The sequence below is a fragment of the Mus musculus genome, chromosome 2 (assembly GCF_000001635.26).
Source record: "Mus musculus strain C57BL/6J chromosome 2, GRCm38.p6 C57BL/6J".
Taxonomy (NCBI): Eukaryota; Metazoa; Chordata; class Mammalia; order Rodentia; family Muridae; genus Mus; species Mus musculus.
Window position 1 is genome coordinate 169446604 of NC_000068.7, and position 16042 is coordinate 169462645.

The window sequence follows — 16042 nt, forward strand, 5'->3', positions numbered from 1 at the left end:
CTGGAGAAGAAACTTCTAGAGGGAAATTCAGTATTGAGACGTGTTGCTTATGTGCAGAGATCCAGGTTGGGACAGTAGTTTGCTGATGGTCAAGGGTTCAAGGTACCTTCCAGTCTTCCATCTATCACCTCTTGTGTGATCCTTGAATTCATTGCTCAAGATGACTGTTGGAACTCCAACCATCACACTGATACCTAAGACCAGTAAGTGTGTAGCTTTATATCTCACAGGGGAGCCAGCAATGTGTATTAGCATCTTGTAAGTGCTAAGCAATTCATTTTTTCTTTAAGTTTTATATTCTTATAGGATGTATCATTATTAGTCTTCTATTAATATATGAAAATGAAGACTAAGTCAGTACCTTAAAACAGTAGAATGTTATAACTCACAGTTCCTGTTGGCCAGGAACGAGGACATGGCTTAACTGGGCTCTATGACCAGGGTCTTTGAGAGTGTCAATCAGGTATTGATAGAAGCTAGGACTCTTGTTCCATCTCTGGTCCCCTGGTGGTTGGCATAGGTCATTTCCTGTAGGAATATGACCAGTACGTCTTATGTCTTGCTACATGTCTACAGAAACCACTCACAGCATTGCCTGGAGTCCTAGAGACAGTACATGATGTTGTGGGCTATTGGACCAGCAAGGACTCAATTCTCCAATGCTTCTCAGAAACTCCTCTGATGAAATGAGCCCCACCCAACTAATTGACTGAGCCAGCTCTTTGTTTGCCAGTTGAAGAAGTGGTTTTCTATTACATGCAGAGGCATCCAACAGTAGAGGGTAGGTGATAATCTTCCAGCCAAATGAGAAAGTATAGAAACTCAGAGAAACATCTCTACAACTATAAGAAAGTTGACTGTATCTCTATGCTGATTTTCTTTATGAGGTTGTGGCTTTCATTGTCACTGTTCCTTGAGTGGTTAAGATGGCCAGTGCTTTTATGCAGTATCCTTTAGTTTGGAGTCTATCCAACACGAAGATTTTATGAATTTGAGAGGTGTTTGTTGAGGATTTACATGATTTACATGTGCTGAGAGCTACATAATAGAGACGGTTGTGAGCGAGGGGCCGGGGGAAGGGATTAGAGGCAGATAACCACCATGACTCTGCACCTCACCTTACCTCAGTTGACTTGCCTGTTAAGAGGGCATGGCCATAGCAGGGCTTGGCTCCTGGACACTTTGGGTGTTTAGCATTGCCAACATCAGTTTCTATTACAAAGCATCTGTATTCATATTGCCTCATTTTAATTGTAAAGATAAGGGTCAGAGTCTAGAAGGTTTTGGGCTACACTGACACATCCATCCATCAAGCTACGAAGGGCATTAGACTGGGACTCTCATGGGGGCTACTGATAGCTCACTTCTGCCATGAGGCAGATTTCTCCCATCTTCACACACACCCAGGCATTGGGGGTGGGGGTTTGCACATTTCATTAGTTCCCTACAAACACAGTGCAGACTGAAAAGCTGTTTCTTCAGAGGAGGAATCAAGTTGGCTCCAGATCCCCTCTCTGATGCCAGACCGTGGGAAGTGAGAGAGGATGTCAGCACTGGCAGTTGACAAACAGAGATGGTTCCAGAATGAAGAGGATTGGCCCAAATACTATCCATCCTTTGCAAGTGTTTGCCTGTGCTCTGGGTGAAGAAGAAGGTTGAAGTAACCCACAAATCTTCACAAGGTATCCTGGAGCCCTGGGAGGGGGTCATTGCATGGAAGCGTCAAGTCTAGGAATTTATTGATTTTCCGTACAAAGAAGAAAAAGCTTAAGTATGATATTTGCAAACTAAGTACTCTGAAAAGAATGGAAATGGAGAATCAGAATATTAAGAGCTGGTTGGGTTGCCCAGTGGGCAGGGAGCTTGCACACAAGGGTGAGGACCTGGATTCAGGTCCTCAGAACCCATAAGTAGCTGGGTGTGGCATTGTGCACCACCAGTTCTAGCTCCTCTGTAATGGATGGAAGAGAGAGAGATAGGAGAATGACCTGGAAACTTGGGTCAACTAGCTTGGCATTTGGTGGCAAAAACTAGACCATCTCAAACTGGGTGGGAGGTTGGAGTGACACCCAAGGTTGTCCTCTGACTTCCACATATGTGCTGTGACAAACACTCTGCACTCACACACATGAATACAAACACACACACACACACATACACACACACAAACACATGTGCACATGCACACACATGTGTGCAGGAACACAAGAAATACACACGCATGCACACACATATACACACATGCACAAGTACACACATATGATCTATCACACACAGATACACAGATGGAAAGATCAAAAACAATTTTAAAGAATATTGGTCAAGTCACCTCTGACCTCAGCCTATTTTTTCCATTTCTTCCCTTAAGGAAAGCACTTAAAACCTTGAAATGTGACCTTCTGAACATATTTTTGTGTGTGTGGAACTGGAGATTCTTAAGTGTATAAGGCAAGCACACTGCACTATACCCCCCCAAAAGTGCCAGAACCATTTTGTAATGACATAGATTACACCTATGCTCTACTCCCTGAGAAAATACACATAATTGTTTTGTTATTCTTACATGAATGTATAGAATTGCTTAGTGTTCTGTTTGTTTTTTATCTAGAGGTGTCCTTGAGTTGAACATAATTTGTAACTTGATTCTCCCCATTAGCCATGTTTTTGAGGTCCCCTGATGTCACTAAGCACTGACCTTTACCATTCCTCTAAACCTGTTGAGGATCCTGCTTCTCCTGAGCTGTGTGACTAGGTCATTTCCAAATTTTTGGCGCTGAAAATGACGCTATCATGGGCATCTTAAAAAAATGACAGCAGCCTAACTTCTTTGCCACTCCACCTTGGCCCTTCTGGTCAAGATCTTGGGTTTTGTTTCTTAGAGTGTTCTTATTCTTTTTGCTTTCCAAATCGACCTGTTGATAGAAGATTCATCTTTCTATGAAATGTGATGCCCAATGTCAATCATCTATTGGGTACTAGAGATTCTAAATCAAATCAAATAAGACATAATTCATTCCTGTGTACAATCATATCTTGATTCACCCTCCCAACCCAGCTAAGGCCTGGTGGAAACCCGCCTTTTTCCCCAGGAAGATGTGTTGAGGCTTCTGGGAGACTCTGGGAACTAAAGAAGTAGGAAATGTGGGCTTTCATTATTTCTCAGTCAGAGACTGCCACCTACCCCCAGGGCACCCGTGGGTATGTATGTGGAGGGAGCAGGGTAGCACACACCTACCCTCAGCCAGGGAGGCAACCAAAGAGGCCTCTGGGAGCCAGACATCCTAGCCTACCCAGCTCTGTGTAAACGGATGGGAGTGTTGGGGGCACTATGTTCTGGGTATGATATGGGCCTTGTTCCTTTGTACTCTCAGGACTGTGATTATCCACAAGTGACCAGAAAAAGATTGGGCCTCTGCTGATCTGCCAGGGAGAATGAGGGCTTACATGTACTCTACAGTCATTAGGGAGAAGGGACTTGTGACGCCCAGGCCTGCTGAGGATGCATAAATGGGTTAAAGGATACTGGAAAAGAGGGAGACTTTTCTTCAATGGTGTATTCATTCCTAAGCAGCCCATGATTCTGTGTGGGGTCCCTCACCTATGCTCCTGTCACCCAATCCTGTTTGTGGCCCTTCACAATGTCCCTATGACTAACCCTAGTTGAGTTTTCTGCTTTCCCCAGGTTGTATTTGGATGGAATAGTTTCTTTCTTTTGGGGGTGCTACCTGGGGTGAACAGACATTTGTTCATCTCTCAGAAAGAGTTTGCACAACAGTAGGGAAGCTGAGCATCCACCAGGGGCAGGAGACTGTGGCTACGGAAGGGCAGTGTGAAGGATGCTTGCAGTGGGGGACGAAGTGAGTATTTATCACTGTCAGTGTCCTGCCTGTGATGCTGTACCATGGCTTTGCAAGATGCTTCCTCTGAGAGAAACTGGGTCAAGGGCAGGTGGGGTCTCCCCATATCATTAACAATTGCACGTGAGCCAAAACAAAAGGATTAGTTAGTGAGTGTGGAGTGGGAGCGTGGAAGAGACTCTGTTCTCCAGTCTTTGCTCATCGTCCATTTCCTCTCCACACAAAGGCATTAAGGAAAGGCTTACTGCATCCAGGCGTGAAGGCTCCTAAAATACGCACCTTCATTCCTCGCCCTTAATGGTCTCTTATGGAGACTTCAACCTCAGGACAACAAACAGACAAAATGTCCTCTCAGCTAGAACCAGGTGTTAGGAAGCACCACACTTCATCACCCCAATCAACTGATGTGCCAATTACCAAGAAATAGCAGCATTGATAAACTACATTAGGACTTCTGTGAAATCCGGCTCTGGAGAACTGAAGGAATCTGCTTTGTGGCTGCGTGGTAACCTGCTTGTCCAGTGGCTCTCAACCTTCCTGTGGCTGACACCCATTAATGCAGTTCCACATGTTGTGGTGACCCCAACCATAACATGTCCTACTTTATAACTGTAATTTCGCTACTGTTATGAAATGTAATGTAAATATCTTTGGAGACAGAGGATTGGCGAAGGGGCCGTGACCCACAGGTTGAGAACCAGTGCTCCATGCAAAGACAACGAGTGGTACACATGAGCCTTGTGTCATAATTTCCTTAAAGTTAGATAAGCACATTTCTCAAAATTTGTCTGAAAAGCATCTTTGTTTAACAGATAATATTGTTGGGCGATAGTACTGCAGCTGTCCAAGTATCATGTGGCTGTCTCTGACCTGACCTAACCTGACCTGACCTGGACTATTAAGTTGAAAGTCATTCCCTGGCTTCCTGTTCTCTCTGCCCGATCACCGTCAGTCCAGGCTGGAGAGCTGCACACACAAGAGATGCACAGGTGATTCTGGCACACGATGTACCAGTGTGCCGGAAGAAGGAACACCAGATGCCGTTCCCTGCTGGCCTCGCTTTCATGTCTTCCCCCTTTAGATCTCACTCCATGGCTCCAGTGTTGTTTTCCATAGCTCCAACGACACATTTCTATACAGGCCCGCTGACGCTTCTCCTGTGAGTGAAGGATTTTTTCAGTGGTTTTGGACTCACATTGTTGTCAGGTTGAATGCAGTTCACACTGATGTTCCCCAAACTCACTTAGGCGACAGTCTGTAACAGAGTTGGTTCTAAAAAAAAACAAAAAAAAACATATCTTCAATGAAATAACAAAAAGCAGAGAAACATTATGCATGATCTGTAAATCAAACAGACCCTATTCAAAGGATGGTCTTCACCTAGATATGGTATTTAAAGTGACTTCTCAATGAACACATGCTTTTCATTGGTGGTGGTTACATTTTTAAATTATATATGATAAAATGAATTATATATATGTATATATGTATCTATATAGTATATAATTTTTGAGATGAAGTTTTATGTAGTCCAGGTTGACTTAGAACTCCCAGTGATGCTTTTGCTTCAGCCTCACAGTGCTGGCATCACAGGCGTGTGCCCGTTTGCCACAGGCGTGTGCCCATTTGCCACAGGCGTGTGCCCGTTTGCCACAGGCGTGTGCCCGTTTGCCACAGGCGTGTGCCCGTTTACCACAGGCGTGTGCCCGTTTGCCACAGGTGTGTGCCCGTTTGCCAGGATCTCTATTTTGTTCTTTTAGATGATTTTCCTTTGCAAAATTGCATTCCTGTTTTTTCCAGAATTCATGATATAAAGGCAGTAAAACCAGTAGTTCAAGGTCACCCTGGGCAGCTCAGTGAGTTAGAAGCCACCCTGGGCTACACAGTGAGTTAGAAGCCAGCCTGGTGTAGCCTTCTACACTATGCACAAGTATATGGCTACATCTACATACGTGAAACATAGACATATAACACAAGCAAGCGTCCTTGGTTCACATTTGAGTTTTCTATTTGAGTCACCTAAAGGATGGCCTTGAACTACTGACTTTACTGCCTCTACATCCTGAGCTCTGGAATAACAGGAATGCTATTTTGCAGAGGAAAAGATGAAGTAATCTTTATTTCACAACGACCTCACAACATACTGCGGTTGAAAACATTTCCAAAAATATTGGAAATGCGTATGTGTATGTATGTGTACCATGTGTGTGCAGAACCTGTGGAGACCAGGAGCGGGCATCAGATGCCCTAGAACTGGAGTTACGGACCGTTGTGAATACCATGTGGGCTCTGGGAACTGACCTTGCAGCCAGGGAGGGTGCTTAACCACTGAGCCATCTCTCTAGCCTGGTTCCTTATATTTTCTAGGTCACATAGATTTGTTTCACTTTATGCATTTGGGGGGGAAATATCACCAAGCCTGAGGTGTTACATGTGCAAGTGTGGAAAAAAAAAACAGCAGAAAGAAGAACTTTACGTAAGATTCGTCAGGCAAATTGCTGTGGAAATAATGCATTTTGGGCAAGGCTATTTGAAAGTGCAAAGAGATTCGACTGGGCTGAAGATGGAGGGTGAACACAGGGATAAAGTTATAGAAGAGGCTGTGATCACACAGCTGCCTGCACATCCCAGGCCAGACGCGGGAGGGACCGAGCTGAGTGTCAAACTGAGAACACACCCTTCACCCTGCTCCAAGGCACTGCTGTCCCTTAAGGAAACCGGTCTAGTGGTAATGTCAAGTCCTTCAGGGTTTGAAAAGAAGCCACCCAGACTTTTCCGTGGAAAACATTTCCTCTATTTGAAAATTTTGATCACTCAAACAGGAAATTCAGATGTGAACCAAGGACGCTTACTTGTTCTGTATGTCTATGGTTTGCGCTTGCAGATGTATTCATAGGTCTATGCATCAGTGTGCAAATGCACTGGTAGGTTGCTGTTTTACAACCCAGGAGCCTTTGTATGTTTGGATTTTTTTTTTTTTTTTTTTTTTGCTGAAGTTGTATGGTTATTATACAACAAGATACAGTTTGCTACAATGTCAAAATCTCTGCTGAGTCACATCAAGATGTGACACAAGATGTTGTTCACATCTTAGTCCCAGTACACAGGAGGCTGAAGTAGGAGGAGCAAGCAAGTGTTCAAGATTTGCCTGTACCACATAGTTCTAGGCTAACCTAGGTCAGTCTCAAAAAAAAAAAATCCCAAAACACAAAATAGCAAGTGATTTGGGGGTTATAATGCACACAAATGACCATTGAATATTTGGATTTAATACCCAATTAGGCCCACCTAAATGACAGTGCTGTAAATTTTTTCTTCTCAAGAGTTTGCATCAGTACCATTTTTTTTTGTTAGGATTGACCCATGTGGGTGCTGGCCACTCTGGCTTTCCTTGTCCCTCTCTTATTATGAGCTCTTCTGTCTTCTCAGTAAAGAAGCTACCTGCATGCCTTTGTGCTCTGGATGCTGAAGCTAAATGAAGCAAGGGCTCTGGGCATGCAGGCAGGCGGGCATAGTTCCACCTTCATCAACAGCAGAGAAAGAATTCATAAGCTTCTTGTCACCTCTGATGGATGCAGTGTAAGAATGACCACTCTTTGATGGCATTCATGCCCAGCAGGGTATTTATTCAGACAATAATCATGGTAGCAGCCAAAGCCCAAAGACAGAACACAGCCCTGGATTTGTAATGTTTAAAAAAAAGTTTTTCTTACATTGGGAAAACTCATTATTCACGTTGTTATTAGGCATGGCCCACACATGATCTCTTTGCAAATCCCACCCGGCTGGAGGTAAAGGTGCACATAGGATTACGGTTCTCAGCCCTCCTAATGCTGCAACCCTTTAATACAGGTCCCCATGTTGTGCTGACCCCCCACCACAAAATTATTTCATTGCTACTTCATAACTGGAATTTTGCTACTGTTCTGAATCATAATGTAAATATCTGGTACGCAGAAAATCTGATATGTGACCCCTGTGAAAGGGTTGTTGAACCCCCAAAGGGGTCACCACCCACAGGTTGAGGACCACTGCCATAGTGTGCCATGAACTGAAGGGCTGCTGGTTCACATCACTGACCTCAGAGCATAAATTTGCAAAAGCTTTTGTAGACAACTCAGAATCTTATAGTATATAATAGTATTTCTCAGCTGAATGGGGTCTTGACTACTCTTCCACCTTAGGGAACACTGGGAAAATGTAGAGAGAGTTTCAACCATCGAATCCAGAGTAGGGAGGCTCCTAGCGGGTTGTGGGTGTAGTGTAGACTAGTTTCATTTCTACTGCTTTGATAAAGCTTCCTGACAGAGAGCAACTTAGGAAAGAAAGGAGTCCATTTAAACTGATCATTCCAGGTCTGTCACTGTGGGGAATTCAAGACAAAAACTTCAAACAACTGGTTACATCACACCCACAGTCAAGAGCAGAGATTAATGTATGCATGCTTGCTTGCTAGCTAGCTTTCCTGTGCTCAGACCAATGCCTCCAATCTCACTGAATTCAGGTCACCTTGCCTAGGGAATGGTGCCGCCCACAGGGAGCTGAATCTTCCCACATCAATTATCTGAGCTAAGATAATCTCTGATAGACCTACTCACAGGGGTATATAATCCCTCCCTGAGACTCTTCCCTGGTGATTACAGGTATGATAAGTTAGCAATCACAGACAACCATCACAAGATACTAGTGAAGATCAGGCAGCATAGGACAGTTACCACCATGAACACTGCCCTGGCCCCCAAAGGTTTCGATGCTAAGGTTAAGAACCCCTGGTTAACAAGAAGCTGAAGGCTGTTGCTATGGGAGAGTGCCATGCCCCCCATTAGACCACCCCCACAGCTTAAATGGGGCTTCAGTTCTCTTAGCTCCACTTTTGACACAATGGCTAACATGGTCCAGAAACACTGTGCAGTTCACAGCATAGAACCAGCCTGGACCTTAATACATTGCAGATAATTCCTATGCTGAGACAGAGAGTAGTGCTTCTCTGGACAGCCATGATGTGATCCATGTTTCTCTGTGCATGTGGGAATCCCTGATGCTTCTATATGTCCCAGAAACTTCATTTCAAGATATTTCATTTTGGAGAAATGAAATCAAGCAAAATTCCATCTGCACAAATCTCACAGATTCCCTTACCTGCTAGCTTAGCAGCCCACCATGCCATAAATAGCAAGAGCTGCGGGAAACCGAGGAACATGGCCCTCTCCTGCCAGGGTTTCACGGCCTAAAGTTGGCATGGTCAAAGCTTTTCTGAAAAGGCCTTACCTGGCAGTGAATAACTCAGCCAAATAGGGATCACTGTTTCTGTCTTAACTGCTCAACTTTGCTACAGTAGGTTGCATCATTTTAGGAAATATTCAGATGAATAGGCAGTGTCATATTTAATAAAACTATTTCCAAAAGCAGGGGACTGGCAGGATTTCCCCCTTGCTAGAATCCCCTGACCTGTGGTCTAGATGAATGAGGCAGACTTTATTATTGTTTAGGGAAGAGGGGTTAAAAATGAGACAAATTTGTCCTGGGGGAAATTGTGTGTGTGTGTGTGTGTGTGTGTGTGTGTGTGATGGATTGTCTTTGCCCCATCTTTCTGGTGTCCCATTCTCTTGGCTCTGAGTGTGATAATTCCTTTGCTATGGCAGACATCATTGAAGTGTCACCTTTGCAGAGACCCCTACCTAACTATGGCTTCAATATAACCTCTCCTTTACTTTTCTATCACAAGACCCTGCATTATGGGCTTCATGTGTATCCCAACCAAAGAGTCTTTTCATAAATTTGCTGTCTTTTTCCTTCTCTGTACAAAACCAAGAATCTTGTCCTCTTCCAGACCCATGTCTTCTTATCACAGTACCTGGCATACAACAGGACACATACACACATACACAGATACACACAAATACACACACACACACATACACATATTCATGGAGATGCACACATGGACACACATACATACTTATGGACACACACATGCATATATGGGCACACACAAACACACAGGGACACACATACACATGGACACACACACAGACACACATGGATACATATGTGTACATGTACACACACACACACACACACACACACACACACACACGAACAAAGTAAACTTATAAACATGAATTTAATAGTTGTCCAGGGAATAGGGGTTAAAAACGAGACTTAAATTTGTCCTGGGGGAAATGGTCAAATTCTGTACTTGTTTCCCTTAAATGGTCATTGAGAGAGCAGCTAATTCTAGCAGCCAGCATTAACTGATGACTCTCGTGTGCCAAGCAATGGTCTAGGCATTTACACATATTAGCATTTTTATGAGGTAAGAATTGATATTATCATTCATTGTGTAACTGAGAAAAGAACCCGGAGATTAGAAACTTGCTTCTAATAACTAGTGAGGCTCAGACTGGAAACCAGAGAGGCTGCTTCAAACAGGAGGATATATGCTGCCTCCATGGTCTCTCCCACTTATCAAAATAATAAGGACATAAACACGGACAGAGACAGCTCAGTGGGCCTGACTGCTTGCTGCTTAAGAACCTGAGTTCAGATTCTCAGTAGCCACATACAAAGCCATGTGTGACCCCATGTGCCTGCAGCCCAGGGCTGGGTATGGGGGATGTGGGTGGGTGATTTGTGAGTATGGCCAGGGCTTGCTGGTTGCTAGCCTAACTCTGGGTTTAGTGATAGAGCAGGATAGCAAATATCTTCCATGGGTTCTGGGTATGAGTATCTCTAAGCACATGTGTGCAAGCATTCTCAGATCTACACAAAGCACACACCCACAAACCTACAACACTGCTACCCTCACATATATACACACTTACAACAAATATATATGTAAATCCAAACACATCTATAGTACACATGTAGAACACTCACGCACACACCTTCAGCACACATACATACACACATACTCCAAATACCCATAACACATACCAGCATACCTATGACAACCCCCATACCTACAATAAACACATACACACACTTACAACACAAACATACACCTAAATCAAAAACACACCCACACACTCACACCAAACACACACACACACACACACACACACACACACACACACACACATTAAATACTAAAACTCCCCACCTTAGCAAGGCTTATTTTGTTGGTCATCTGCGTATTAGTCACTTTCTGTTGCCATGATGAACACCATGACCAGAAGCAACTCCTGAAGGAGAGTTTAGATCAGGAGACTGAGAAATCGAATCTTTCACCATAAACACGAAGCAGAGAGAGGGAAGTGGGAGTAGGGTGAAGTCATAAACTCTCAAACATCACCGCTAGTGACAGACTTCCTCCAGCAAGGCCACACCTCTTAACCTTCCCAAACAGTGCCGCCAGTTAGGGGACTAAGTGCCCAATATCCTGAGCCTAACAGGGGCATTTCTCATTTAAACCACTGCACCCTGATTTAGCATGGTAGAGAGAACTGGCAGAGATAAAAACCATCCTACCCAGCATGCACCTGTGAGACATCTGAGAAGAAAACAGATTGGCTTGAAGGGCTCGGGAAGAAGGGGCAGGCAGCTGAAGAGAGATGGGCAGAGAAAAAGACGATTATTGACAGAGATGACAGAGTACAGAGATGTTAGGCACAGACAGAGACAGAGAGCTTTAGTAAGTACAAGGCTGCCAGGGTGGATGAAGAAGACAGAGAGATTAGCCAGTTTTGTGGGTAAGGCTCTCCAGGTCTGTAAATGTTACTTTTCAGGTCTAAGGGAGATCAGAGAAGTTTTTGGGGAAATAAAACAACTTTCAAATCATTGCTGGTCTTCACAGACTGCTCCAAGCAGGCTTTTTTTTTCCTTCAAAGAATTACCTAGTGGCTAGTGAAGCTCTCCAACCCTCAGGGACACCTCACAATGGCACTCCCAGGCTAGGGACATAATACTTGGTCACAGAGCTTGGCCTACTGTCCAAAGACATAGACTCTGAACTTTAAAAGTGCTTTAATTAAGTATCTGGTCCCCCAACCCCTTGGCGACAATGAGGTGGAATTCTCTATATGGTTCTGAGAAAATGCTCGTGCTGGAAAAGGGATCTCACATCCCTTCTACTCATTTACTATGACTAGAAGTAATTTTTTGTGGATGAATCAGAGAGAGAGAAAGTAAGGAGAATGGATCGAGGGCCAGGCTGCTCTGGGAGGATACGTTGGCTGCATCTATGTGGGATGCCATGTTTGATCAGGCTGCACACACTCTGGTCCTGGGACTGTCCAACTTGAACTCTAGATGGTTGTGGTTCATCCTGTCTCACCACAAGGTCTTTTCTGGTTTTGTCTTTTTTTTTTTTAAACATGCCATCTTTTATTATTAAACAACCAGGAAATAAACCATTTTCTGACCTGTAACCTAGAACCTCATTTTTACTTTTCCTTGAGAGCAGGGGCCCGTTTATCTTCCCAGCTTTAACACTCCTTTTCCTTCTGATTTAGCTCGGGGTCATCTGTTTTCTTGAGTAATGGAATCCTTCCTGCTGATTCTGTTTCTGTTCCTGGAGATTCTTCCTTCCTGCCCCAGCTCAGTTTGGCCCAGCCCATATCTTCAGTGCCAGCCTAGAGACAGGTTGACCTTAAAGATACCAAGATACACCACCACATTCTATATTAAGAAGCACCACTACTGTGCAAACCCTATCTGCTTAAGGCATAATATGTTGATAAAATCAGAGTAACTTTATGTTGGTACCTGTTTTTGTTTCCCTTTCCTGTTGCTGTGATGAAGCACCCTTAACCAACGCAGCTTAAGGGAGAAAGGACTTGACTCACAAATCCAGGTTACAATCCATCATAGCATCTCAGGGGGACATCAAGATAGCAGGAGGGTGAAGTCACCGGGCACATCACATTCACCTCCAAGAGCAGAGATTCATGCTAGTGCTCAGCTCAACTCCTGCAGTTCAGAATCCCCCTACTGGGGAATGACGCCACCCACAGTGGGCTGGGTCCTCCCTCCTCAGTTAACCTATGTAAGACAACCCCCACCCCAGGGACATGTCCACAGGCCAACCTGATTTAAACAATTCTTTGAAATGGAAACTTCTAGTTTCTTTGGAAAGTTAGTTATGTCAACTGATGTTTTCCTGAAGCAGACACAGGTGAAAAGATGTCTCCATCTAGCAAACACATGGAAAGACACTTGATGAAGGAGCACAAATATGACTCCAGAGACAGTGGGAGACAAACACTGAGCATTGGTTTGGTTTGCTCCACTTTGCCATTCTTCATAATGACGCCTGTGTATTGGTTTGCCTTACATCGCGTTGTTAAGCTCAACTTGAGGTGATGTTGACTTGGAGAGAAACTTTCCCAAGGGCTGGTTGAGAGCTTCTTTAGCAGCCTCACCTCAGGCCATTTGGAGAGCCTGGAGGTTCCTTCAGGATTGGTCTTCATCTTCTTGGTGTCTGCCTGCTTAGAGAACTGGTCTGCAGCTGCTGATTTATGTTTGGTGTTTGCTTCGGGACTGAACTGCTGCCAGAGAAGATTGAGCTTGCCCCCCAAAGAACTATTGCTGAACAGGTCCACCTCTGCATATCATATAACTTATCTTCCACGACCCCTGCTGGGTAGTGGGCTAGGGGAGAGGTTGACTCCTTATTAAAAGAAGGTTGCCAAAAATTTATGCCTACAGTCACTCATTGAGATTCCCTTTCCAGATCATCCTAAGTTATGTCAAGTTGACACTTAAAATTTAGACCCACAACACCATTACCCAAAGTTTGTGACCACATGCAATTAGGAAATCAATGGGGAAAACGTGGTTGTCTTAGTGAGGGATTCCCTAACTGTGAAACATACTATGAAAATCAAAGAGATGCCATTTCAATGAAAGGTTTTCTAAACGTATCTGACTGGAAGGACTCACCAGATCTGAGATTATGTTGTGGCAATGCTGCTGTCTGTAGGAAAGGGTGGGCTAATGGTTCATGTTTGTGCCTGGTTGGGAAGATAGGAGAGTGTTGATCTTTTTTTTTTTTTTTTTAAGCAAAGCCCAGGCTTCCCCACACACCAGGTTTTGGAAACTGCACTCACTTGGTTCCCAGCCACTTTCAATTAAGCAGCCACCCTGGATACAACTCAGAGATCACTGCCCCTGCATGTTTAGAGGACCAGGTTCCCATCTTCAATTTCCGTCCTGAGGTCACCTTGGGAGAAAGAAAGGACAGTGAGTTTAGAAATATTGAAGACTTCAAATCAGTATTTTGAATAACACCCCAGCAGGGAGTCGGGAAGAAGAGTAGATGGACTCAGATCTGGAGAAATAATCAGATTTTGATATACAGCCTTGAAAACTGGACACTCAAGAAAAAAAAAAAAACTTTCAAGGATTCAATGCCAGGAGGAGACGGAGAAGATGAAACCAGGAGCTTGTGTTGAAATGAGCCCTAACAGAAAATAAAACACATTCTGAGTGGTTCATCTCTGAAATGCAAGAGAATATGGGCTCTGCAGCTACGTCCTGGCCAGGCCCCAGCGAATACTATTTCTGCTTTATTTAATGATTTTTGGGTATGACTCATGAATTCAATGGTAAATAGGGCAGTGTCATAGCGTCAGGTATTTTTAACAGATCAGAAGGGAGAGTATGCAGGGGTATAAAAAGGACATGAATTTCATAATAAAATAGCATGAGGGTCTGTGGAGGGAGTCGGTATCTCCCTGGAATGCAAAGCTAAATAGATTACCATATGCTCCCTTCAGGAGCATTTGAAAAATGAAGACCAAATGTATTTTATAGAGTGGAGCTCGTCTCGGTGCAGATAGCCACTGACTTGAAGCTGCAGCTAAAATAAATATGGTACCTTCTGAGTGCTCTTCACGGACACTGGTGACCTATCAATCTTCCTATCTTGGGGAAAAGCAAACCGGAGGATGACAGCCCTCTCCCAGAAGAGTGGTTGATATACGTTAAGTGGCCATGTCTCTGCTCCTGATTATTAATTGTGGCTAATCTAGAGCAAGAAGGTGTCCCTAGACACTGCAGATGCTTCCTGGAGCACCCGGGTCCGCAGGCCGAGTGAACAGAATAAGAATTTCCAGCTTGGGTTTCTGGCTTCACCGCCAGACCCCGCAGCCAAGCGTGCCCATGCTTCAGATGGCGCAGTTAACAAGCACCTGACGAGAAGCAGCTTAGGGCTGCAGAGATTTATTCTAGCTCTTGGTTTGAGAGGGTACAGTCTATCATGGCAATGCACGGCAGGAAGCATTGAGGTGGCTGCTTTTACAGCTCAGATCTGAAAGCGGAGAAAGGGCAGGCAGGAGGTCAAGTCAACCACCTGCTCCAGATGGGCCACACTTTCTCCTCCACAGCCATCACCAGCTGGAAATCCAAGGTTCAAATACATTGAGCCTGTAGAGATGTCACGAGTTAGACCGTAACAAAACAGCTCTGGAGGGATTCTGTCAGTGTGTTGTCATGGTTACCAGCCTAGACAACATCTACACAGTGAAATGTTTTAAGTCCAATTGGTTAAGATGTTGTCTCCGAGGGCTCCAACTCCCCCTCCATCACCCTTCACCCTTCCTTTGGAATTAGGTGCTGTTTGAATGACTCCTGGCGTTTTGAAATCTGGTTTACAGAAAGGTGAGTCGAGGGTGAGGGTAGATGGGGGTTAATATGATGAATTGATGTGGTCCTCTGTCATTGGCACTTACGGTTAAGGTCCCATTAGCATCATCTCTGTATAGGAATGATGTCTGGGAAGATGCTACTCCCACTGTGTGTGCAGATGAAGCATCGCCATGGTAGGAACCCCCGGGGTGAGTGCCAGCACACAAAATGGATAACACTGGAGATGCCCAATGGTCATCAGAGAAGCGCTGTAGCTGGGCATTCAAGATTCTGAGAGTTTACCTGGCCCCGCGAAGAAGAGGAAGGCTTGATTCTCTTAAGCACCCAGGAAAATTGTGTGTTCAACATTCAACAGTGTCCTTGTTAATGCCTCGTATACATTATAAGTATACCCTGTATCTAAACAGTCACAATTCTGTGTTTGAATATCTTACCAATCTGTCACTGAAATTTGTAGTATGATACATGAACATAACATAAAACTCACAATATGTTTTTTAGTGTGTTAGTGGCAAGTAAGTAGCTGGGAGCCTTAATTCAAAGAATGGCTAAAGCTCAATCACCGAGTGAGAGAGCTTGAAGTCACCTCCAAATCC

The 16042-nt window shown here is 44.3% G+C and overlaps 2 long non-coding RNA genes across 2 annotated transcripts in view; one reads left to right on the plus strand and one right to left on the minus strand.

The window, feature by feature from the left end:
- Positions 1-4649: 4649 nt before the first annotated feature.
- Positions 4650-16042, minus strand: part of Gm34112 — a 43728-nt gene continuing 32335 nt past the window's right edge. Inside the window, exons 3-4 of the long non-coding RNA XR_375316.4 lie at positions 13907-14019; positions 4650-5129 (exon numbers count right to left, since the gene is read on the minus strand). This is a non-coding gene — a long non-coding RNA (predicted gene, 34112). The remainder of the gene's footprint in view (positions 5130-13906; positions 14020-16042) is intronic.
- Positions 15320-16042, plus strand: part of Gm14249 (predicted gene 14249) — a 42924-nt gene continuing 42201 nt past the window's right edge. Inside the window, exon 1 of the long non-coding RNA NR_166520.1 lies at positions 15320-15458. This is a non-coding gene — a long non-coding RNA (predicted gene 14249). The remainder of the gene's footprint in view (positions 15459-16042) is intronic.